Genomic DNA, 24,641 nt, shown 5'->3' with positions numbered 1-24,641 from the left:
CCTGCTCTTTCATCAACCCAGTTGAAATGAAATCTCCTCTAGGAGACCTTGTCCCACATACCAGTCACTGGTGAACCTCTTTTGTCCATGTTCCCAAAGCACCTTGCACACCTCTGTTCTAACACACACCACACTATATTCTAGTGATTTCCTTACATATCTGCTTTAACCACCTAACAATGTTGCCTTGTCATTTCTAGCATTGTGTTTGAAAAGGTAGACACGGGTCTGAATCCAAACTGATCCATTTGTTCCCTTTGTAGACATGGGCAAGATGCTTAATATCCAGGGCCTTCCCTTACCACGGAAACCCTGGTGGTACAGTGGTTAAGTGCTATGGCTGTTGACCTAAAGGCTGACAGTTTGAATCCACCAGGCACTCCTTGGAAACTCAGAGCAGTTCTACTCTATCCTATAGGGTCGCCATGAGTCGGAATCGACTCGATGGCAACAGGTTTGGGTTTCGTTCCCTTACCACAGGAGGCCTGGTGGCACGGTGGTTAAAATGATCAACTGCTAACTGAAAGTTCGAAGGTTTGAAACCACCAGCAGCTCCTCAGGAGAAAGATGTGGCAGCCTACTTCTGTAGAAATTACAGTGTCAGAAACCCTGTGGGGTCACTGTGAGCCAGAATTGACTTGACCACGGTGGATTAGGTTTGGGTTTGGGTTCCTCATCATACTGATTAAATGAGGCTAAAAATACCTACTTCAAGCAGGCATTTGTTGTTACGAATGATTAAATGAGAAAAGATGTGGAAAGTGCCTGACACACGCTACAGATCTTCTTACTGACCTTCTTTCTTCTTTATCAGATAACCCTATAACCTAAGTTTAAATAATCAGTATTATTAAGCTCTAAGGCTTCTACTCATTGTTGTACTTTCAGCCCCTAGAATCCTGAGAGTACAGGTATTCAACCAGTTTTGCTGTATTTGAAGGCAAATATGATTTTACTAGCAGTCAAACCAGCCTGAATGTCGGAAGTTGCGAAATTACCTATGTAGCCCTTCCGAGGCTGGCAAAAGTTCTCCTAGGCTTGAAGAGCTAAGATATAAGCATGAAGTCCTCTACATTCTATCTCTCTGACCAGAGGCTGAAAATTAATACTTGCTATCAAGGACACGGGCATTCATTTTTTATTTTTTTGTGGGTGGGGGTAGGTGGGTATTGAAACATACTTCTACATTTCAACAACAACAAAAAAAAACAAATGGGTAACTCTTAAATGTTTAGTTTATAAAATTCCCCCCAAATTGCACCCAGCTGGAGATGGTTGATAGACTGCTAAATTCTTGATGATTCAAAATGTAAAAAGAAATCATGACAAATTGTTCCTTGGCTCCCTCGCCTCTCCTTTGAAAAAATAATTTACAATGTGGGATGGGTTAACTCCTCTTTACGTCTTCTAAATCCTGAGAGAATTTATGGCAGGCTCTGTCTGAAAGGCCAATTTGACCCCGCAGACCTGATATTACAAGATGGGCTTTTTCACTGCCTCCAACTTTTTTTCAACATTAGACACAGGCTGTCACTCATGACCCTGACATCTTTAAAGCAAAAATGTTAAAAATAAACTTTTTAAAGAAAGAAACCCTGCCAAAACCAACCCAAATGTTTTCTTTCTGTGTTAAATTGGATTCTGCCTGGCAGTTCATATAAATTTAAGTCTGGGTTAAGAATTTGGTAAATAGCTTTGTCAAAATCATCCCAAAGGTACACTCAGGAAATCAGAGAATTTCAAAATTTGGCTTTTTGGTCAATGATAACACCCAACATTTATTTGCATGCTTACTGGTGCCAGATACTGTGTTGAACATTATAAATTCTGATGTCATTTAAATCATATACAATAAGCTTATGAGATTGGTATCATCGTCATCGTGCCCATTTTATGGATGAGAAAAATGAACCGTAAAGTGTTTAAATCTCCTGTCCAAAGTCACGTAGTAGATGAGTGACAGGGCTGGTGTCAAAAACCCAGGAGTGTCTGGCTCCCTAGCTAATGCTGTCAACCATTATGCCCCAAAGTTCCTTGCTCCACAGCAGCCACCTGGTTCCACACCAGTGGGGTTCACCCATGGGCTCTTGAGATTGTTCTTGTCATTGAACTCCTAACATATTCCTGCTGTCTCTTGTTCTCCCCAACATTGTTCCAACTCCTCACTACCACCCTGAGCCCGAACCTGCAAAGCAGCACCTGAATGGAGGCCAAGACTAATACAAAGTCCTGCTCCCTAGCACTGTCTTCCATCAGCCTTCATCCAGTTTTTCTCTACCTCCCCAATTGCAATAGCCTACTGGAAGCCATGTTGCTGCTGCTGTTGTTAATTGCTCTCCAGCTGGCTCCCACTCATGAAGGCCTTACATATAAGAGGAAGACATATTGCCCAGCCCTTTGCCATCTTCTAAAACTATATAGGACAGTATTTTCATGGGAGCCATACTTATTCCATATCCAGATACTAAGTTGTGGAAGTTGTTCTAGGTTTTATAAGTTCAAATTTAGGCAAAGGGCATGTCTCACCTCGGATATGTACATACTCAAAAAAATACCATTGCCATTCAGACAATTCTGACTCATAGTGACCCTGTTGCGCACTGTAGAAGTGTCCCATAGAGTTTCCAAGGCAGACTGCCACATCTTTATCCTGCAGAGCAGCTGGTGGGTTCAAACTGCTGACCTTTCAGTTAGCAGCTGAGCGCTTAACCACTGTGCCACCAACTGCACAGTGTTGGTGGGAAAAGGGCTTTGGAATCAGCCCTGGATATAAATCCCAACTCCATCACTGAGTCGTGAGACTTTGGTTTTCTCACAGAATCCTAATCAGAGCCCTGATTTCTTCATTGAAAAATAGGCAGAATAAAGTTTCTCAGGATTGTTGTAATTAATAACCCATGTATAGCACTTGGTAGTAGCTGGTGTTCGATAAATGCTAATATCTATGTCCATTATAAAGCACATTATAAAGCACATGTATAGGATCTTGTAAAGGCTTCTCAACTCTACTATGATGTACCTAGAATACCTCTGAAAGAGAGGGAAACAACTGTATTCATTCATTCAATAAATACTTAATGAGCATCTATTATGTGCCAGACATTTAAAGAAGCATCATTTGAAACCCAGGCTGGGCTGTTTAAGGCTAATTTCTGTGATGTAAAGAGTCCCTGAGGAGCCCTGGTGACACAGTCTTTAAAACCCTCAGCTGCTAACTGAAAGATCGGTAGTTGGACCCCATCAGTGATTCCACAGGAGACAGATATGGCCGTCTGCTTCCGTAAAGATTACAGCCTTAGAAACCCTATGGGGCAGTTCTACTCTACCTATAGGGTTGCCATGAGTAGGAATCAACCCGACAGCAAAAGGTTTGGTTTGCTTTTCTGGTTTAAGAAGTCCCTGTGTGATGCCAACAATTAACATGCTTGGCTGTTACCCAAAAGGTTGGAGGACAGAGATACCTCCAAAGAAAGGCCTGGCAATCTACTTCTTAAAAATCAGTCATTGAAAACTCTATCAATCACGGTTCTATTCTAACACACGTGGGGTCACCATGAGTCGGAGTCAACAGCAGCTGGTTTGTTTTCTGGTTTTCTGGGATAAAAAGGAACATTAAGCTTTTGCTTAGCTCACAACGATTTCAGGCTGTGTTATTAGCCCTGTTTTCACATATAAGGAGAGGAGATTCACTCTGTTTGAAAGGCCAGGGAGCTTGGCAGAGGTGGCACAGCCACAAGAGGCAGTGGTTCACTCGTCACCACTGAGATGGCCTGCCTCCCAAGTTCAGCTAGATGCCAGGTGAGTAATCCTTCCTCAGGACTCTTTTGGTCATTTCCCATCATCTTATCCTTCCAAGGTGTTCCATTTAGGGAAAATTTAAGGGAAGACCAGCTCTTGTAACTGTCAACACAAATCAGTTAAGGCCCCAGCTTGGTCCCTGGCCTCAGCCTCAGGCCTTACAACTGGGAAAAGGGGAAGGCATCTTCTAGGACTCCAGCAATTAGTACAGGACAGAGAATGGGCTGCAGGACGGGTGGGCAAAGAAGGCTCAGATCTGCCACCACCCCTCCATCACCTCCCTTTCTGGTTCCCACACCTGCCCTTCTACTACCTGGCTCCAGCCTGCAGGTAAAAATTGGTGGAACAAATGGCCAGAGTTTCCCAAGGAATCTGGGAAAACATACAAGCAGAGCCCCTCCTCCACACCAAGAGGTGAGGAACAAAGGTTGAAGAGTAAACTGGACGCAGGTTTAAAACCTGCCTCAGTCTCTTATTGGCTAAAGGAGCTACCTAACTTCTCTGTGATTGCTTTTCCCACTGTAAAGCAGGGAAGATGATGATGGTGATAATGATAATGTCACCTTAGGACCTCTGCTGAGAAACAAACAAGGTAATGCATATAAACTACCAAAACCAAAAATCAAACCAGTTGCCGTCAAGTCAGCTCCACCTCATGGCAACCCCATGCATACCAGAGCAGAACTGTGTTCCACAGGATTTTCAATGGCTGATTTTCCAGAAGTAGATCATCAGGCCTTTCTTTCAAGGCATCTCTGGGTAGACTCAACCCTACAACCTTTCAGTTATCAGTCAAGCACATTAACGCTTGCACCACAAAGGGACTCCTCTCTCTGACTTTAGTGAAATGTTACCAACCAGCCCCCTGCAACTGGGACTCGCCACTGAAATGCCTGTCTTACCACCAAACCTTAACCCTCACAAAGCACTCGGCAGGCTTCTTTCAGCTTGAAAAAGGAACTGATGGAAAGCAAGACTGCATTTGCCCTGAATTTAACCGTAGCCTTTTTTTTTTTTATCTCCTTACTACACAGACAGAGCTCCCCTCTGAATTCCTGCTCTTGGACTGAGAGAGCTTCCACCAACCCACTTCCTCCCCATTCACCTGGCTGGGGCCCCCTAAGGCCAGCTAAGAATCCTACTTACCACCTCTCCACCTATCCCACCTCTTCCACCCAAGCCAGGTAGCTTCCTCTTCACTCATTCCTCTAGTATCTGTTGAGCATCTCACTGGGCAGTAGGAACTGAGGTTAATGACATTAGATTTATATGTGCCAAGCCCTGAGCTAAGTGCTTTATAAATATTATCTAATTTAATTCTCACAGCAACCTCATGAGGCAGGCATTATTATGAGTGGCCCAGAGTCAAAGGTGGCTAAGTAGGGGGTGGGATTCAAACCCATTCTGTCTGACCTCAAAGCCCACCTTGTTCTACTCTTCTAGACAACCTCTGATCAAGTCTGTTACATAGTCTGTGGCTTACTTTAAAGCCCGTCAGTACTAATAGTGTGATGAATATGTATGTTTCTAAATTAAATTTAATCTCCTCCTGAGGGATGAATCGTTAACATTTATGTAGCTTAAACATGAATCCACATTCTAGGGGTGGTTATTAACATGTAAAGTATCCTGATTAAGAATTCACATGTTAGGGGTGTGGTTAAATAAAACAAATCCAGTGCCACTGAGTCATAGCAACCCTATAGAACAGAACTGCCCCATAGGGTTTCCAACAAGCAGCTGGTGGATTTGAACTGCCAACATTTTGCTTAGCAGCCATAACTCTTAACCAGCACACTACCAGGGCTCCAAGTGGTGGATAGATGGTATTTAAAGGATACAACTGTAAGTACTTTAAATATTGCTAATACAGGTAGTCCCCAACTTAGGATGGATTCCATTCTGACAACTCTGCCATAGCAGAGTTATGTCAGTAGGTTCTGACATAAGTTGAATACCTCCTTTTTTAAAGTTTTCACTATTATTGTCTTTTATTATCAGCATCTTTATTAATCCAATCTTTATTTGTCTTTGGGGGTTTGAAGCATAACATATAAACTTACAGATATATTTTAATACATACATACATAAAATGTATTTTACAACATAACATATAAACTTACAGATATATTTTAATACATACATACATAAAATACACAAATCATTAAATGTACTCCAATGATGACGAAATATTGGACAACAATGGCATTTTATCAGTTGCAGTAATAACTCCACTTGTGGAAGGTTCTGGATTATCCCTGGGAATGGGAATGGAATTTCCAGGCAGAAAATTAGTGAGAGTTGTCTGTGTGGTCCTTGTCTTTTTTTTTCTTCATGTATTTTGCAGTAACGTCTCACTGCTTCTGAATCTATCTATCAATTTTAGCAAAACAATCTGCATTTGGGTCCATGTTTTCAAGGAACTGAAACCCCGATTTAGTTTAGAAAAAACTCCAGCTAATCCTTTCACTGCAAAATTTGTTGATAACGTCTCTCCTTCCTCTTCCTTACTATTTCGTTCTTCTTCAGCATTTCTTTCCTCTTCAAAACCATCAGGTCCTCATCCATCAATTCTAGTTCTTGCTAATCTGTGAGCTGTTCTACATTGGTGCTATCAAGTTCTAAATTCAGTGTTCTTGCCATATGGACGATTTTTCCACCAATCTCTTCTATCATATTACCCTGATCAAATGCTTGGAGTGTGTTCACATAACTCAGCAATTTTTACCAAATCCTCTGCATTCATTTTTCCATAACTTCATCCCAGGAAGATGAAATGTTCCAGATACACTGATGGTTGTAAGTGTGGTTCGTCACAACTTGAATACATCATAAGCTGGGGACTACCTCTATTGCTTTTCTGCAGAGAGGAGTCATAATTAGCATAAGAGGCATTAGAAAGAATTTTCATTGGCAAATGAGCAATGCTAAAGAAATCTGATTGGCTTATAATATTGTATGGGCATCTCCACTCTTCCACAAACAGGACTTGGGAGTAGCACCCAGGTCCAGAATTCTGTACGGCCCTGTGTCTCCCACTCCCAGAAGATCCCATCACCTGATACAGCCAGAAGACTGGCCAACTCTGACATCGGAATATTATTATGCTTGCCTCAGCCTGAACTATCAGTGCAAGGTGTTGATTGGTGGGCCTTAGGGACAGAGAGAAGAGATTTTTACCAAGCCTAAAGGAAAGAGATTTATGGCGATTTTTGTGTTTGCTGGCTAAAAAATGCTTGTATTTATGAAGAATTAGGTCTGTGACTTGCTTCACTGTGACATAGGTTGCTGGGGAGGAGAATAGCTCCCAAACCAACCAAAAAGAACGTGACCACTAGTGAACAGATAAACTGACTAGGTCAGTTCACAGCAGAGTCCAATAAGCCAGAATTCCTGCCTTCAGAGTGAGAGAGACAAGGACCCATTAAATATTCTAAAACTCTGTCTAAAGTCTCACAGCGACAGGCAGTTTAGTATGTTGTGAAGAGCCCGGCTCTGGGTCAGGTTGCTGGGTTAGAACTCCAGCACAGATTACCAAACTTCTATGTGCCTCCATTTCTTCATCTATAAAATGAAGGTACCAATAATATTCCCTCATAGGTAGTTACGATGAACAAATGAGCTACTAAAAGAAAAGCACATAGAACAGAGTCTGGCCAATAGAAAGTCCTCAGTAAACCCATCGTCATTTTGAAGTACTGTGGTGCCTTCCATGTTGTTATGATGCTACAAGCTATGCCACCAGTATTTCAAATATCATCAGGGTCAACCATGGTGGACAGGTTTCAGTGGAGCTTCTAGACTATAACCAGGAAGAAAGGCCTAGTGATCTACTTCTGAAAATTAGCCAATGGAAACCCTACGGATCACACCAGAAATTGTCAGATATAGTGCTGGAAGATAAGCCTCCTGGGTTGGAAGACACTCAAAATACACAGCGGCTGCAACAACGGACTCAAGTATATCAGCAATCATAGGAATGGCGCAGGACCGGGCAACATTTTGTTGTGTTGTACATGGGGTCACCATGAGTCAGAGTCAACTCCACCACAATTAACAACAACAACAATGGTAGAGAGACAATAAGAACTGCTTTTCGAAAGCTCTAGATTGCAGCAGCACCGATACGTATTAGTTATCATTATATTATTTACCGTTTCATTCAACAAACATATACTGAGTGCCCACATACTAGGACACAAAGATAAGTAAAAACTACACAACATCACCCTAGACTGCTTCCCATGACCTCTGCCATCAAGGGGCTGCCAGTCTGACCTGCCATCCAGACAAGCAAACAATATATCACAGCCCTGATGAGATTAAAGACAAAGTTTCATAGAAGCAATCAAAAAGAAAACTGCTAACTGTGCAAGGAGAATTCTGGGAAGGCTTCCTAGAGGGAGTGATATTTGAGACAGGTTTTAAAGAATGAATAGGATTTGGCCAGGAAAATGTGCTCACACATAATCATGTATTTTCCAGCTTGCTTTTGACATCGCAAAGTTTCCCAAGGTCAAGAACCATAGTCCTCTCTTATCAAACCAAGAATCCAAGTCATCCACAGGGTGGGACGCAACATTTAGTGCTTACTGACAGACACAGGAAGCTAGAGTATGTTAAACGAGAAAGGGGAAGAAAGAGAAAACACACGGGGGAGCTGGAAAGGGTGGAAGCACCACATCCCTGAGGCAGGAAGTGTCAATCTGCCTATTTGTATTTGCTGGTATAAACTGTAATGGGTCTTTAAAAATTAATCCTTTTTGTCTGGGATACCCCAGCTGTGTTAAATTTCCAAGCCTTTCCCTTGACTTTTATGAGCTTCAGTCTCCAACGGAGCCGATCTAAGAGCACACTGTGTCCTTTCATTGTTAGGATGAGGTCAGAGCAGATTCTGGACTCTCTGGAAGGTTAATCTCCAAAGAGCAAACGCCAGGTGCAATACGGGAGGTGAGATCCAGTGGAAGGTTAGTAATGACAATCAGAGCCAATCACAGTTGAGCAGTTAGTTACTAAATGCCAAGCACTGTAGTAAGTGCTTCACCTGTATTAACCCATTTATTTCTTACCACAATTCTATAAGGTAGGGGCCATTATCATCCCTATTTTACAGATGAGAACAGGAAACTCAATCACAACTACAAAATGGCAAAACGGGCATCCAAACACCACACAAAAGACTGGCAGCAGGCTTTCCTGGAAGCCAGCGCATAAATTGAGTTTTATCGCTGCATTAGTGAAAGATGTGCTGTGTCTATAATCGGGACTTCTGCAGTATGCCGGGTGTATCTACTCCTCTTACCCTACGAGCCGCCTTAGCATCTTGAGTCTGTGTGTAAGGCATCTCTGCCTGGCCTGCTATAAAATGACTAGCTTGCTAATAAAAGCAATGCCTCTCACTGTGACTGGTGCCAACCCGAATCTCTAAGTGCCAATGGCCTGTTGGCTTTTCCCACCAATTTTTCTGGATGGCTCTAAGCAGACAAACCACCCAGACTGCTGCAAACGTTACTTGGAGAAGAGCACGTGCCAGGAGCAAGAGGAAAGACAGCCCACCCTCAATGCAGTTGGAACTTTCTTAAGTAAATCCATCCTCCAAAATAAGTTAATTATTCTTACTCAGGATTCTTATGAAGTTTGCAGTTGCCAAGTACTTTAAGATCAATTTTATAAGCATTTCCCCCCACTGGCTCTATAAGATTGTATTGGCCATTTTACAGGGAAAGAAAAGGTGGATACAGAGGCCCAGTGACTGCACGAGGGTGAGGGAAGCAGGTACTCAGAGGCGGCCTCACGGTTCAACAGCACTCAGCTCCAGTGTGCCAAATCATTAAGCTGGCTGGCGAAAGAGCACCTACTTGTATTTTGGTTTCTCACTTGCCAGGAGATATCAAATGATGATGTAAAGATTGAAAACGGCAACAGCCAACTTTTAACTCCTAAAAATCCAGACCAGGCTCACTGATTGAAGAAACAAAGGCAAGAGGACTGAATGACCTGAACCTTAAATTTCTAATGATCACAAAAGAGCGTTGTTGTTGTTGTTGTTAGGTACGGTCAAGTCGGCCCCTGACTCATGGCAAATCCATCCACAATGAAACAAGGTGCTGCCCAATCTTACACCCCCATGATCAGTTGTAGATCAGACCACTGTGATCCACAGGGCTTTCACTGGCTGATTTTCAGAAGCAGATCACCAGGCCTTTCTTCCTAATCTGAATTAGTCTAGAAGCTCCACTGAAACCTGTTCAGCATCATAGCAATATACAAGCCACCACTGCCAGCAGGGTGGTGGCTGCACATGAGGAGTAGGTACACCTAAAGTTGTCTGACAGAGCGTGGGGCTTTATTTAAAGTTACAAAGACTGGGCTTAATCCACCACTCATGGTGGTATGAACACAGACAAATTACCTAGCTTCCTTGAGCTTTAACCTCCTCATCTACCAACATCCTTCCAGGGCAACTGCTAGCACATATAGGCTACTTTATAAAAAAGAAAAAGGTGTCCTCTGAGCGGATGAATTCCAACAAAGCACCCTCTTCACTGGCCCGATCTGTACAACCTTGCACCCTCCTGAAGGGCTGATTATAAGAAATTCACGAGAAAATGTGAGCAAAATTAGGCACGCTTCAGACTTAAACATCACTCCCTTGCGGAGTCCTCCTGATCTTTCAGAACAAACCCTCCTACAAAATGCTCCCAGGGCATCCTATACAGTTCTTCTTGTTAAATACTTGTTTCCTCTGAAAATTCTTGCTCAATGTCAATCCTCTCTGTCAAACTATAAACTCGGTGACGGTAGAACCTAAGTGTGTCATGGTTTACCACCATAAGCCCAGAGTTTAACACATAGCCCAGCACAGCAAGCTCTTGTTGAATGACTGAAAAAAACAAATGTGTTTGGAGGCAGTGGGCTAAACGAGATGGCCTCTTACTACACCCCTAAATCTCTGAAGATGGGCTGAATCCTCCAGCCACACTTTCCTATTAGGCCTAGCCAGGACCACTGGATCCCAAGCCACAGATTGCAGAGAAAATCACTCTGGATGCCCCATTAAGAGGGATGTGGGTGCAAGCAGGGGACCAGATAGGAAGCCATTGCAGTAATCTAGGCTAAAGATGAGGGTGGTTTGGACTAAGGTGGTAGCTGAGCAAGAAACAGATACATGTATAATTTAGAGGTAATGTGACAGAATTTATTCATGGGTTGTAAGTAAAGGAGATGGAAAGAAAAATCAGAGATGATATAATCCAAAAGAAAGTAAGCTACAAAAATCCTCTTTGATCATGTACTTAACTATGGATCTGGCACCACTGGCTCAACTAACTCTCACAACTCTTGAAAGGGAGGTACTCTTATTATCACCACCCAGATGACGGAACTGAAACTTGGAGAGATTAAGTAACTAGTCCAAGCTACAAGTATTGTGTGACTCCAACACCTTTCAACTTTTCAAGATTCCACAGGGCCTGGGGCCCTGTTCTAGAGGACGCTGCAGAGCCACACTGTCTGCAGGAAGCCCTTTCAGGATTCAAGCACTCTGCTGGCAAATTCAGCACCCTGTGAGCCAAGCAGGGCTGGAGCACTACACTGGGGAGCCCAAGGGTGTGTCACATGCAATCTGTTTTACATCAGCCACCCAAGGTTATTTCTGCCCCACGATCTCACATCCCCTGTGACATGATGGGATGTGGGAGGGCGAACTGAGGAGGCCCTACCAGCAGCAGAGGAAGCCTGCAGTTGTTGTCATTGTTATCATTATTATTAGCTCCAAGTAGTTCTTTTCCACTGAGAATCATTGCCAATCTCTAAGCCTGAATGGTCGACAATGATGGCTATGGTGATATACGGGAACGAGCATGAGTGTTGGAGCAAGAAAAGCCAGACTAAAGTCCAGGCTGACCCAACTGAGAGGTGCTAGGCTTTGCACAAGTTTCTTAATTCTCTAAGCCTCCAGCTTCCTCTTCTCTGAAATGTGCATAACAAAACCACCAACTTCACAGTGCTTTTTGAGGATTAAGTGGATGATCTATGGAAAGGGCTTAGCCAAATCCAGGGCACATGGGGAAAAAGTCCACTACTGTCATCGTCATCATCACCATCATCAGCACTACTAAAAAGAACAGCCTCTTGTCTTCACCTGCAACCTTCTTCTGTTTCTATGAGACATGAGCTGTTGAACGCTTTATGAAAGCCTGTGAATGTAGAGGAAACCCTGGTGGTGTAGTGGTTAAGAGCTAAGGTTGTTAACCAAAGGGTCGGCAGTTCCAATCCACCAGGCACTCCTTAGAAACTCTATGGGGCAGTTCTACCCTGTCCTATAGGGTTGCTATGAGTCGGAATCGATTGCATTGGGTTTGGGTTTTTTTTTTGTTTTTGTGAATGCAGAAGTGAGAGAATTCTGAAGCAACTCCAGTTCTACTGGAAAGAGATGGGCATTTAGCCCCAAATTACTGACTTCATCCTAAACCCATGATATTTACCTTCGGAATAACATGCCCAAAGTGAACCGTTAACTAGATACCAGAGGTGGCTAACTTTATAGTCTTGTGAAAGTAAAATAATCATTTCTGAAGAGCTACAAAGCTGAAAGGGCTTCCCATTCACTATGGAGAACAACATGAAAGCCCAGGTAAGTGAACCAGGCGAGCGGATGATGCCTCATCTATGAAACTGGGATAATGCTTTTCTCCTCGCAGTGTTGTAAAGATTAAGTAAAATAATGCATGGAAAACAGTCAATAAATGTTACCTCCCCTCTGCTCCCCACCCCTACCCCCCAGCCCAGTTTAGAGACCTCCTTTATTCTTAATGGATTCAGGATAGGGAAGTACAGGCAGTGACAGTCTGGGGTTTCTACTAGTCCAGTGAAGGCAGAGGCATCACCTGTGCTAGAATAGCACAAAGCTGGCTTCCCCAGGTCTAGCATCTCTCGAATACGGAACAGGCTGAGAACGATAAAAAGGCCCCAAAGAGATATAAATCAGAGTAGCTCATGACACATCCTCTACCTCATTCCTGCTTACTGCTGAAGATCCTATAATTTATCATTGTAAAAACGCGCATTTGTCATGCTTTTGTTGTTGTTGTTTCCATGAGCTTTTGTACACCCAGCTTCATCTACTCACTTTCACAGCCCTGGGTGGGCAGGGCAGATGTTACTGGTCTGTTAAGATGAGAAAACTAAGACACAGAAAGGTGAAGTGACTTAACTAGTCTCACACAATGAGTCTGTAAACGAGCTCTGATGAGAACGCAGGTCTCCTGAGTTCTAGTCCATTACTTTCTCCACAACACCTTATAAATCCTGTTCCTAGGAGGAAAGCTTGCATTAAATTAATGTCTTTAACTTTAAGATGTGTTAGGAGTTATAAACCAACCTATTGGGCCTGGAGGCTTCAATCTCTTGTATTCCTGTAGGTGCTCCTGGTTGTAACAACAACAACAACACTAAGTGCTGTGCTTGGGGCTGTGGCCAAATCCAGGCATGCTGCCTCTTCTGATGTGAAGCTGACGCCAAGCTCCTCCCTCTTCTTTTTTGTGTTACCTTTTACTTGGTTCTCTGAAACCTTGTTACTTTCAGAGGTCACTTGGGCAGGTGGCATCACCAGCACCGGGGAGCTTATTAGAAATGCAGAATCTCAGGCCCCACCCTAGATCATCCAAATCAGAATCTGCATTTTAGCATTTTTCCCAGGTAATTCATACGCACATGGCAGTTTAATAAGCATTACTCTCAAAAGCTCAAAATGTGTTCATAGTCAATGCAGAATGTGGGATGTTCATGAAAATACCCATATTGGTAATTAAAAACCAAAAAAAAAAAAAAAACCAAACCCGTTGCCATCAAGTCAATTCCGACTCATAGCGACCCTCCGAGGAGCTGGCTGGTGGATTTGAACTGCTGACCTTTTGGTTAGCAGTCATAGCTCTTAACCACTGTGCCACCAGGGCTCCATATTGGTAGTTAAGATATGATAATTAAGTTTCTTCACCTTCAATTCTCTACATGTTAGTTTCACCAGCACCTGATCATGGTGCCTGGCACATAAAAAAAAAAAAAACAGGCACTAAATAAATATTTGTAGAATTAATTGATGATTAATTACTTCATAAAATAGTCCATTTATAACATCTGTCTTTTTCTCCTACTGCTCCTCTCTCTGGAGAATTAAATAAATTAGTACCTGTAAAGGACTTGGTGGCACAGTGGTTAAGAACTTGGCTGCTAACCAAAAAGTCACCAGTTTGAATCTACCAGCTGCTCCTTGGAAACCCTATGTGGCAGTTCTACTCTGTCCTATAGGGTCACTATGAGTTGGAATTGACTCAACAGCAACAGGTTTGGTTTTGGTTTTGGTTTTAAAGGACTTAGAACATTATTATTATTAGGCCATGAAGGCAATTGCATTCATAACTGATCACTTTGGGGTTGAGAAAGTATGTGTAACATGGGCCACCTTGGAGCCGTGTGGGAGCCGTGTGGGAATGTCACTTGGATGGAGGAAGACAAACTTATCTTAAGAAACAGACACTCTGAAGCATACTTTGTAATGCATAGGAAAATTATTCCAGTGGATTCCAGGGAAATGATTAAGTGTCCAGGAGAGGTGGGCTGACAGATTATCAGTGTTGGTATGTAAACTATGCTTGACATAGTAGCGAAAAGCAAAGTACTTCCTCATATCTATATCTGCCTCTCTTCTTACTTTTGATAGGAAGATAAGAGACCTTGGGGTAATGAATCATGGTGGTGAAGAATGGCTTGATGGATGGGCCTACTCAATCCAGTCAGACAGACACTTGTGATTCAAAGGTAGCCTTAAATGTTAATGAGCCTTCACTTGCTAACCACTGCTGCCTCATGCTCAGTTCTTTCTCACTGTACTGGCTTAGCTCTTTCCTTTAACCCATACCTAGATGTTATCGCTCTCCTCTCTACTGGTTGTTGTTAGCAATCCCATACACAAGGGATGATCATGATCATTTTTGTATCGGACATTGTGATCCACAGGATTTTCATTGGCTGATTTTCAGAAGTAGGTCACCAGGTCTTTTTTCCTAGTCTGTAAGCTTTGCTGAAACCTCTTCAGCATCACAGCAGCAAGCCTTCACTGACAAAAAGGTGGTGGCTGAGCTTGCAGTACATTGGTCAGGAACCGAACCTCGGTCTCCTGTATGGAAGGCGAGAATTCTACCAGTGAACCATCATTGCCCCTTCCGCTCTATTTGTTGTTCTTGCTGTGAGCCATCCAGTTGAATCTGACTCATAGCAACCCTACAGGACAGAGTAGAACCATCCCATAGGGATTTCTCAGCTGTAATCTTTTCAGGAGCAGATAGCTATATCTTTTCTCGCATGGAGCCACTGGTGGATTCAAACCACTGACCTTTCGGTTAGCAGCCACGTGCTTAAGCATTGTGCCACAAGGACTCCTTCCTCTCTACTTAACCCGTTATCATGGAGTAGATTCCAACTCGTAGCAGAACTATAGGACAGGGTACCTCTATACTTAAACCAAACAAAAAACCAAACCCATTGCCATTGAGTTGATTCCAACTCTTAGTGAGCTATAAACCAAAAACTAAACCCGTTGCCATAGAGTCAAATCCGACTTACAACTACCCCTCAGGAAAGAGTAGAACTGCCCCATAGGGTTTCCAACGCTGTATTACAGAGGCAGAATACCATGTCTTTCCCCCATGGAATGGCTGGTGGGTTCAAACCACTGACCATTTGGTTAGCAGCCAAGAGCTTAACCACTGTGCCACCTGAGCTCCTCCAGCAACCCTGTACCAAAAAAACTAAACCAAACCCATTGCCATCAAGTCATTTCCGACTCATAGCAACCCTACAGGACATAGGAAACACACTGCCCCATAGGGTTTCCAAAAAGCCGCCAGTGGATTTGAACTTTGACCTTTTGGTTAGCAGCCGTAGCTCTTAACCACTGTGCCACCAAGGCTCATCCTTGAGTCAACCCTACCCCTTCTAAGAAGAGCCCCATCTAGCCCCCAAACACCAACGCTTCAGCCTGGGGTCTTTCCTTCCTCACTCCTTGGGCAGCTAGGCCTTGTTTTGTTATTTTTCTATTTAACTTCCCAAATTACACTAAAAGCTCCACCAGGGCAAGGATTGCATCTTACATTTCTTTGAGCTCTCCCCAAATGCCCAATACTGACCCTTGCACTGAACAAGTACCTAGTGTTTATAGATAGAGCCAGCTGCTTTTACAAACAGATAAAAGAGTACTGATTACAAATGGATTTTCTATCATCCATTTGTTTGTTTTCAAAAACAAAATCAGCTCCTGATATTTTAAGCTATACTTATTTTTGCCACTGCTAAACTTATATTTGGTAGATTTTCCAGAGAGTTGAACCATCTTATTTTCTCCTCATTCCTATCATGTCAGATCATAAGAAGGCCTTCTCCGAGGCAAAGTTTTAAGTTATATATATATAAACAGTGCTGACATTTAATAAGCACTCAATAAGTCCCAGGGGCTTTGCTTCCTTTTTTTAGGTGAGTTAATCATCACAACGCAAGCCCTGCTGGCGCAATGGTTAAGCACTCGCCTGCTCTCCAAAAGACCGGCAGTTCGAACCCACCAGCCCCTCTATGGGAGAAAAGACCTAGTGATCTACTCCTGTAAAGATTTCTGCCTAGGAAGCCCTACGGGACAGTTCTGCTCTGTCCTACAGGTCCGTTAGGAGTCGGAATCGACTTGAAGGCACACGGCAACAATCTTCACAACCACCAATGACGTTGGCACCATTATGATCCCCAAGAGAAAGAAGAAACAGGCTCTGGGAGGGTAATTTGTGCAAAGTCACTCAGCTAGAAGGCAGTGGGATCTGTAGAACCGATATCTTGCCTTCCCTAAGAACCTAGGCACTTCCCATGATACTCTGCTGTCTCAGCTCAAGTTTCCTTTATCTTTCAGAAGCCCTGAAAAAGTTATCTAATTGATTAATATTGATTTTTAATCCAATGCAAAAAAGTGAATTCAATGAACACTGTTCATATGAACACTCGACTTTTAGGGAAATTCAGCTCAGGCTATAAAACACACTCTCTAGGCTGAAATTTGGCATAAAATGTCAAGGACAAAATAAATTTTTTGCTGATTAAAAGAAAAAACTCTCAGTGGCGGCTATTAAATTTTGCAGCCGAAGAAAGGGGTCATTCATCGGCATTGGCTCTTTTTGCTCCCTAATCATAATGCCTAAGCTCCTATTAGTTCTAGAAAAACAAAAAGCAACTTTTTTTTCACAGTGTGTCAATAGAATGTAGTCCTTCCCAAAGCATGTTAAATAAAAGTGAGGCCTTTTTTTTTTTTTTTCTTTTTTAATATTTGAAGAGAACCAGTTTTACTCTTTGACACTGTGCATCGTGCTATCATTTCAAAGATGTTTCAAAGCCTTTTTGTCCTTTAATTTACTCTCTGGAGATTTCTGTCTTTTGTCGAAAGGGTCAGTGTTTTTAAGAAATCACCCAGATACATTAATATTAATTATTTAATATGGACTTTTCAAGACTAACTAGGTTTATTTCCTTGCAAATTTATCGCTTTTAGGATGAATTGTTAAAGGTATGTCCTCATGCCTGTCTTTGTTTCATGCCTGGATAGAATCCCAAGTCACCTACAGAACACAACCAACTTGAACTCGACAGGATCTTCTGTTCGCAAGTCTGCGGACCAGGATGAGGTCTCAGGACACTGCACGGAGCCCTGGGCTGAGCATGAAACTGCTGCACAATTGCCCACACTCAGCCTCGTGCCACACATCTTGTGTGGGCAGCACTTGGCCTGCTCTCTATTTACACAAACTCCCTAACGGTCTCTGGCACCACTGAAGTCTCAGAGGGAGGTACAGTACACAGAGTGTTTCACAAGAAAATCTTTAAACAAAAGGAATTAAAGAAAATCCATGTTTAATAGTAAGTTTTTACCAAGCTCCTAAATTCTCGAGAGCATGTGAAATATTAACTTTCCCCAAACGGGAGCACAGAGCTTGCCTTGTTTCAGTTCATACAGTTGGGTCACAAATGCTCTAGAGAGTAGCATACCTTGTTCCTAAGACTCTACTGAGAGTCTTCAAAAAGAGCGGTAAAAAGTACAGGCTCTAAAGTCAGACAAACCTGCGTTCAACTTCTGGTTCTGACCCTCTCTGCGTCTCAGTTACTTAATCTGTAAACTGGCCATAACAGTGCTGACTGCCTCATTGGGTAGGTGTGAGGTGTGTGTAGCTTACTGTGTCTACTCCTGATGAGGATTCAGTGTGTGGTGGTGATTACTGAAACACAGTTAGCCTTCTGCTATCCTGACTCACAGAGGGACCCTTCAGCCTTAAGTACAAAGTGGTGAACCTCTAACACAAATTCCTAAAACTTCTTCCTGTTCCAGCCACCTAGATCCAACCTGGGTCTGGCTTTATTTACCACAGGTGCAAAGGCACCCACATCAGAGTTAACAACAAGGGCAGCCACCAAAAAACAAACAAAAAAACCTATTGCTGTCAAGTCAATTCCAACTCATGGTGACCCCATGTGTTACAGAGTAGAACTGAGCTCCACAGCGTTTTCTTGCCTGTAATCTTTACACAAAAGCAGATTGCCAGGCCTTTCTTTTGCGGAACTCCTGGAGGGTTAGAACTGACAACCTTTTGATTAGCGACAGAGCACAAACCATTTGCACCACCCAGGGACCTTAAGGTCAGCCACAAAGGGGAGGACTAAACCAGAGTTCACGAGATAAATGGTGTTGGTGAATCTGACCTTAGAAGAATAGCCCACTCATGGGTCCAGCTTTCTCCTCCTCCCTGCCCCAGCACTAGGCTAGTAAAGCAGCACTAAGGGATTCTCTCCCCACCCACACAAGGGGTCACCATAAGTCGGAATTGACTTGATGGCAACTGGTTTGGGTTGGTTTTCCCGATCCTTAGTCATCGCCCTATCAACTCTTGAAGCTTACAGATAATCCCCATAGCAGCCATTTTGCTTGTCCACGTCACTGAGCCAGCAAAGATCCTACCACAATGCCACCACTACAGCTTTCCCCACAACAAAGTGTGCTGCCACCAGGAGCAGGTGGCAACGCTTCAACGATCCCACTGCCTGCCCTTCCACCAGCCACAGCCATTTCCTGTGGCCAGGGCTCTCCCCACATGGTCTAGAGCTCCATCTGTCTCCATTTTCCTGGGCAGTCATTCCTGATTTCACATCATTTACCCCTTCTGGATAACACTTTGACTGGGTAAGTAAATGTGATATCATTTTTTTTTATTTCACATCGTTTTTTCATGAGGCAATAGACCATACACCCAGATCTGGGTTCAGAAAATATAATCTTCAAAGGAAGACTCAACAAAAGATGTGAGCTCCGTATACTGCTGGTGACAATATCATCTACTACAACCTTCCTGGGGAGTAATTTGGCATCACCGATAGCTTAAAAATGGACATACCCTTTGACCCAGATATTCTTTGCCTAGAGATTTATCCTGAGGAAACCATCTGGTAATTGCTCAAGGATGTTGTCATGCATTAAATTGTGTCCCCCAAACCACAGGTAAATCATAACCCCTATACTTGTAGTTATAATCCCATTGGGGAATGGGTTTTCTTTGTTATGTTAATAAGGCCATATCAGTGAATATCAGTGTAGGGTATGTTTTAAGTCAATCTCTTTTGAGATATAAAAGAGCAGATTGAGCCAGGAAGCAAGCAGAGATGGGGGAGGATCCATGCCATGCCACAGAAAGGCGACCAAGGAACCAAGGAACAGAAGCTGAAAAGCAACAAGGACTTTCCTGCAGGGTCAACAGAGAAATCCTTCCCACAGAGCTGGTGCCCTGAATTTGGACTTCTAGCCTCTTACACCATGAGAAAATAAATCTGTTTGTTAAAGTCACCCACTTGTGGTATTTCTGTTACAGCAGCACTATGTAACTAAGACAGATGTTTATATAAGGATGCTGAGCACAATGCAGATCAAAAACAATAAAAATATCTAACAATAAGGGTTTAAAAACCAAGCCTGTTGCTGCTGAGTCGATTCCAACTCATAACGAACTGCTGACCTGGTTAGCAGCCAAGCTCCTAATCACTGTGCACCAGGACTCTTAAAGCCTACAGCACTAGGTATTCCCAGGCAGTCTCCCATCTGAGTACTAACCAGGCCCAATCCTGCTTAGCTTCCGAGATCAGATGAGATTGGGCACATTCAGGGTGGTATGGCCGTAGACAACAAGGGATTAGTTAAATAAAATGATGATAAATTAATCAATTTAATAGTTATTTATTTCTGTTTACAATATTAAAAATACTCATTGCCATCGAGTCAATTCCTACTCATAGTAACCATATAGGACAGAGTAGAACTGTCCCATAGGACTTCCAAGGCTGTAACCTTTACAGACGGAAGCAGGCTGCCACATTTTTCTCCCATGGAGAAGCTGGTGGGTTTGAACCGCTGAGCTTTTGCTTAGCGGCTGAGTACTTAACCACTGCGCCACCCAGAGGTGCCCCAGAAGAAAGGCCTGGTGATCTACTTCCAAAAAATCAGCCATTGAAAACTTCATGGAGCACAGTTTCTACTCCGACACACATGGGGTCATCATGAGTCAGAATCGACCCAACAGCAACTGGTTATAGAAAGAGAAAGAGTGAAGAGGGGCAGGAGAAGTAGAATACTTTCAGGAAGAGGAGCAGCAAAGGCCCTGAGGTTGGCTGGAGCAGAGTAACAGTCCAGGAGCTGAAAGCAGGCCTGGGTGGCTACAGCTGAGCAACTGAGGAGAGACTGAGGCAGAGAGCGGGCAGGGTCTCTGCAGGCCAGGGGGAAGGTTTTGGTCTTTATCTTTAATCCAGTGGGAAGCTTTGAAACAGGAGAGAAAAATGAGCCACTCTGGCAATATGCAAGCACTACCCCTGGCCTGGTGTCTTTTTTCCGTCTGCTCTATGCTTCTAGCCAAGAGGTCTGAGATGAAGGCCAGGTGGAAACAGAGAAGCGGCAGGAGGTGAGACCTTGGAGCTGGCTAATATTTTACCTCTGGGGACTGCCTGGGAAAAAAAGTGTACAGTCTGGGCACAGGCAATGGCAAATTACACTGGCACAATGTTCAAAACTCTATTTTATCTCAAAACCTATAACCAATGCTTCAGAGAACAAATGGCAGGTGTATTTACATTAAACACGAAACTCATTCAATCCTGTATTTGCGAAGCACTGGGCTCTTTTATTCTCAGCTTCAATGGGGTTTTGTACTCTGTTATCTCCTATTACCATGTTATTAGGCTTTTCCTCAATCCCTACCGCCCACCCCAATCTCCTACTCCTTTCAAACTTTCTCCGCAATTATACGCCAGTTGTTTTCTACCTTGGGAAGCCTGTCCTGAGAAGCGCCTGGTCTGATTAATGCTCTTTTTTCCCTCTTCCCTATCACAATGGTGGCCAGATCACATGGATCATTTTGCAGTTATTGTTCCCGCTATGAGGAAGGTTATGAAAACCCATGAGGGCAGGCTTTTCCTTTAAGCGGCCTCAGCTGCAGAGGATACTGGGTGTGAAGGATGAGAGGAAGAAAAAGAGGGTAGGAATCTTTATTTTCAGCGATATGCTTTGGAAGCAGCATAAACAGATTCTGGAGGCTAGACGTGCATTGAGGATAGAGCAGCTGAACATTCTAGATTGTCTGGTGGGGTGCCAAAAACAAAATCAGGTCTCTCAGTGGGACACTGGTAGTGGCCCATAGGGAAGTCTGCACTTGTATTCTTAGAGTGAGTTTCCACACAGTTTCTTAATGGCAGATATTGGCTTTGGGGGCAGGACAGTTCTTCCTTGGGCTGGACTGACCCCAGGGCTTGGAACCAGTTTGTTCCACTTTGAACCCCTGCAGAGAATTTGCATTTCCACCCCTGATACACTGAATCAGAATCTGCATTTTAACAATGTCCTCCAGTGATTTTTATATATACCTTCCTGGGAACTTTTAGAAATGCAAATCCTCATCAGGGGTTTGAAGGCAGGTTCCAAGCCCTGACTGACCCACACATCGCAAGACGTTTAGCATATTTGTCAAGACATTTAGCATATTTGTCCAGGGATACCAAGTGCTAGGAACAGCACACCCCTTTAAATCCATCCCCTGCCAATCATTGTGACAATCAAAAATGTTCCCTATTCCCTATTCTCCAACTCTGCTATGAAAATCCTACCCATTCCTCAAGGTGCAGGTGAAGTGACTCCTCCCCACAAAGCTTCTTTAACTTCCTGGAGAAAATCTCAGCTCTTCAAACTCTTGTTATGTGCACCCTTCCTATAGCCCTTATCCCACCCTCCACCCCTACACTGTACAGCAGCTGGCTGTGACCACCTCACTTCACCTCCTGAGACTGGAAGCTCTGAAGGCAAGGCCCGTGTCTCCTTCACATCTGTGTTCCCCACAGGCCCAGCAATATGGTGCAGTGAGTTAAGACTAGGGAGTCAGAACAGGGTTTAAATTCCAAGGTCAGCTTGGAAATTAAGTGGCTAAACTTAGCCACTTACTATTTACATGACCTTGGGCAGACCACTTCTTTACCTGTCTGAGACACAGCTTCCTCATCTTTAAAAGGAAGATGACCATAATACCTAGCTTCAAGCAATTGTCATGAGGTTTTTTTAGTGAGGTAATGCTGAGCACAGTGCATTCAGTAAAGGGTAGTTATTGCTCTTTGCAAATAACTTCTGCACATATTATCTCATGTGATCCTGTGCCAGTTTCCTCAAGAGGCTCTCAGACCCCGTCTGCTCTCCCATGCTGTGACTGTCAATTTTGGCAATGCTCATGAGCCAGGTGGCATGGAAGAATGATTGATTCTGCCTCGGGGAGGGCTCAGGCAGGGATGAAGACAAAGGGGGGCAGATTTAAACCAATTTAAAAATGGCTCAGGTTTCACTGATCACTTCTGCACTCATCCTTGAAGGAGGATTTGGAGTTTGCCAGGCAGAAAAGAGGGATCTGAGGGTCAAGTATGCATGAAACATTTGGTGCTTGGACGGGCTAATAGAATAATCAGGAAAGATAAGGCCGGATCCGACTAGCCTATGAAAAGCCCTGAGGAATTTGGGAATTTGGACTGTCTTACTACCTCAGCTTCCACCATTCCTGCAGATTCTCAGGTTTGCCTAACTGCTTGCTAGCTCCCTTTCTCTCTCTCTCTTGTTCTCTCTCCTTAAAGGACCTCTGACCTCTGCCATGAGCTAGGATGCTGCAGTGGTCAGGCCTGCACTCTTTAGCAGCCTGGAGCATGCTCTACCCACCTACCCTCTCCCCCAGGGGGCCAAGCCACACAATCACCCAGGCATGGCAGGCTTCTCCTTCCTTCTGCACTTCTAGCTCCGCCATACTTGAGCATTCTTGAAGTCACCACAGCCTTCTCGGTTTGTCCGTGACATCTCACATATAATCTGTCACAACTAAAAAGGCTGTTTCGAATAAAACATTTCCCTCTGTGCTTCACCCTCCTGAACACTCAGGTTCCTTTCAGGGTTCTAGTTATTCAGCCCCTGCAGAAAAGATGAGAGCTTGTGAAGACTATTTTTTAATGGGAAATAGTTTTTCAAAATGCCTAGTACAGCTTCTAGAACTTAGCCCTGTCTTCTGTACACCTAACCTACAGCCCCTGACATAGGTGTAGGGACCTCTGATATTTGTTGAAGAAACAATCAGAGCCTTCCCTTGAACTTGATTCTGCACTGTTAGGGAAGGCTCTCCTGGAGAGGCTGGCACTTACAGGCAGCCGTGTAAAGGGCAGCTTCTTGAAGCATAAACAGTAAAGTGTTCATGGTGTGTGAGAAGCCATTAAAAACTGTCAGCATGAACCACCTTGGTCATGCCATCCTCCTGGGTTTATTACTGTCTTTCGCTAGTTCTTATCCAAGCAGCCTGGACAGTTTGTTTATGGAGGGCTCCAAAGCAGCCTCACAGAAAGAGAGGTGATGACAGAGTCACAGGGTGTTGTGGCCACAGGAGGTGGGACAGGCCAGAGACTGGCCACCAATCCAAAAACACCTGCCCAGAAAGGTGTGGCTGGTTGCTCAGTAGTTGCTCAATAAGTACATGTTGAATGAATAATGAAAGAACTATCAGAATCTACCAACATCCCAGCAAGAGATATCAACAAGAGAGAAGCCAGACTCTTCCCAAAACACAGCATCTACCCCTGATTTTATAACTCCTCCTTCCCACAAGAAATTTTTTTCCCCCCTGAGGTTGAGTAGAGATTATACTGGGAACATTTGTCTAAAATATTTAAGTTTTTACCTGCTCCCTGAAAAAAGAAACGTGAAAAACATAGAAGAAAATCCCATATCCAAAGGGCAATTTGGGGTTTACTTCCTCCATCTGTTTATGTGCATATATAATTTGAAGTTTGAGATCATGTTGGAGATAGAGATTTGCAACCTGCATCGACATACTATGCCCTTTATCAAGCATAGAAAAATCCAAAAGCTAAATTTTACTTCACTTCTTACCAAAAGTAAAATGACACTGCATTCCAAAAGGTGGGGCCTTTTTTTTTTTTTTTTTTACCAGAAATAAAACAGTTTTAAAAGAGTAGGGAAAAAATAAAAATAAGTGACCCAGTCAAGTAAACACAGGGAAGATTTGGTGTCACCACCTGCAACCCTAAGCCCATTTCTTATCTGAAGAGTTTCTCCTCACATCCCAGGTCAATTTGTTTTGTTAATTCCAACCAGGATAAAGGATATCTGTGTCTCCCCATGACTAACTGCCTTCAGATTTCTCCTCCAGGTACCTTGTGGGAATCAACTCCATGGCAATGGGTTTTGG

General features: G+C 43.4%; 1 protein-coding gene and 1 non-coding gene across 2 annotated transcripts in view; both read right to left on the bottom strand.

Annotated features, from left to right (window-relative positions):
• ROR1 (receptor tyrosine kinase like orphan receptor 1) overlaps positions 1-24,641 on the bottom strand; it is a 486,857-nt gene that overhangs the window by 298,437 nt on the left and 163,779 nt on the right. The gene's annotated exons all lie outside the window — the stretch shown is intronic.
• Positions 19,933-20,051, bottom strand: LOC126074101 (5S ribosomal RNA). The gene has a single exon (XR_007516909.1). It is a non-coding gene; the product is annotated as a 5S ribosomal RNA (ribosomal RNA).

The sequence above is a fragment of the Elephas maximus genome, chromosome 3 (assembly GCF_024166365.1).
Source record: "Elephas maximus indicus isolate mEleMax1 chromosome 3, mEleMax1 primary haplotype, whole genome shotgun sequence".
Classification (NCBI taxonomy): domain Eukaryota; kingdom Metazoa; phylum Chordata; class Mammalia; order Proboscidea; family Elephantidae; genus Elephas; species Elephas maximus.
Note: the sequence above shows the minus strand (reverse complement) of the source record. Positions and strands in the feature narration are given on the sequence as shown.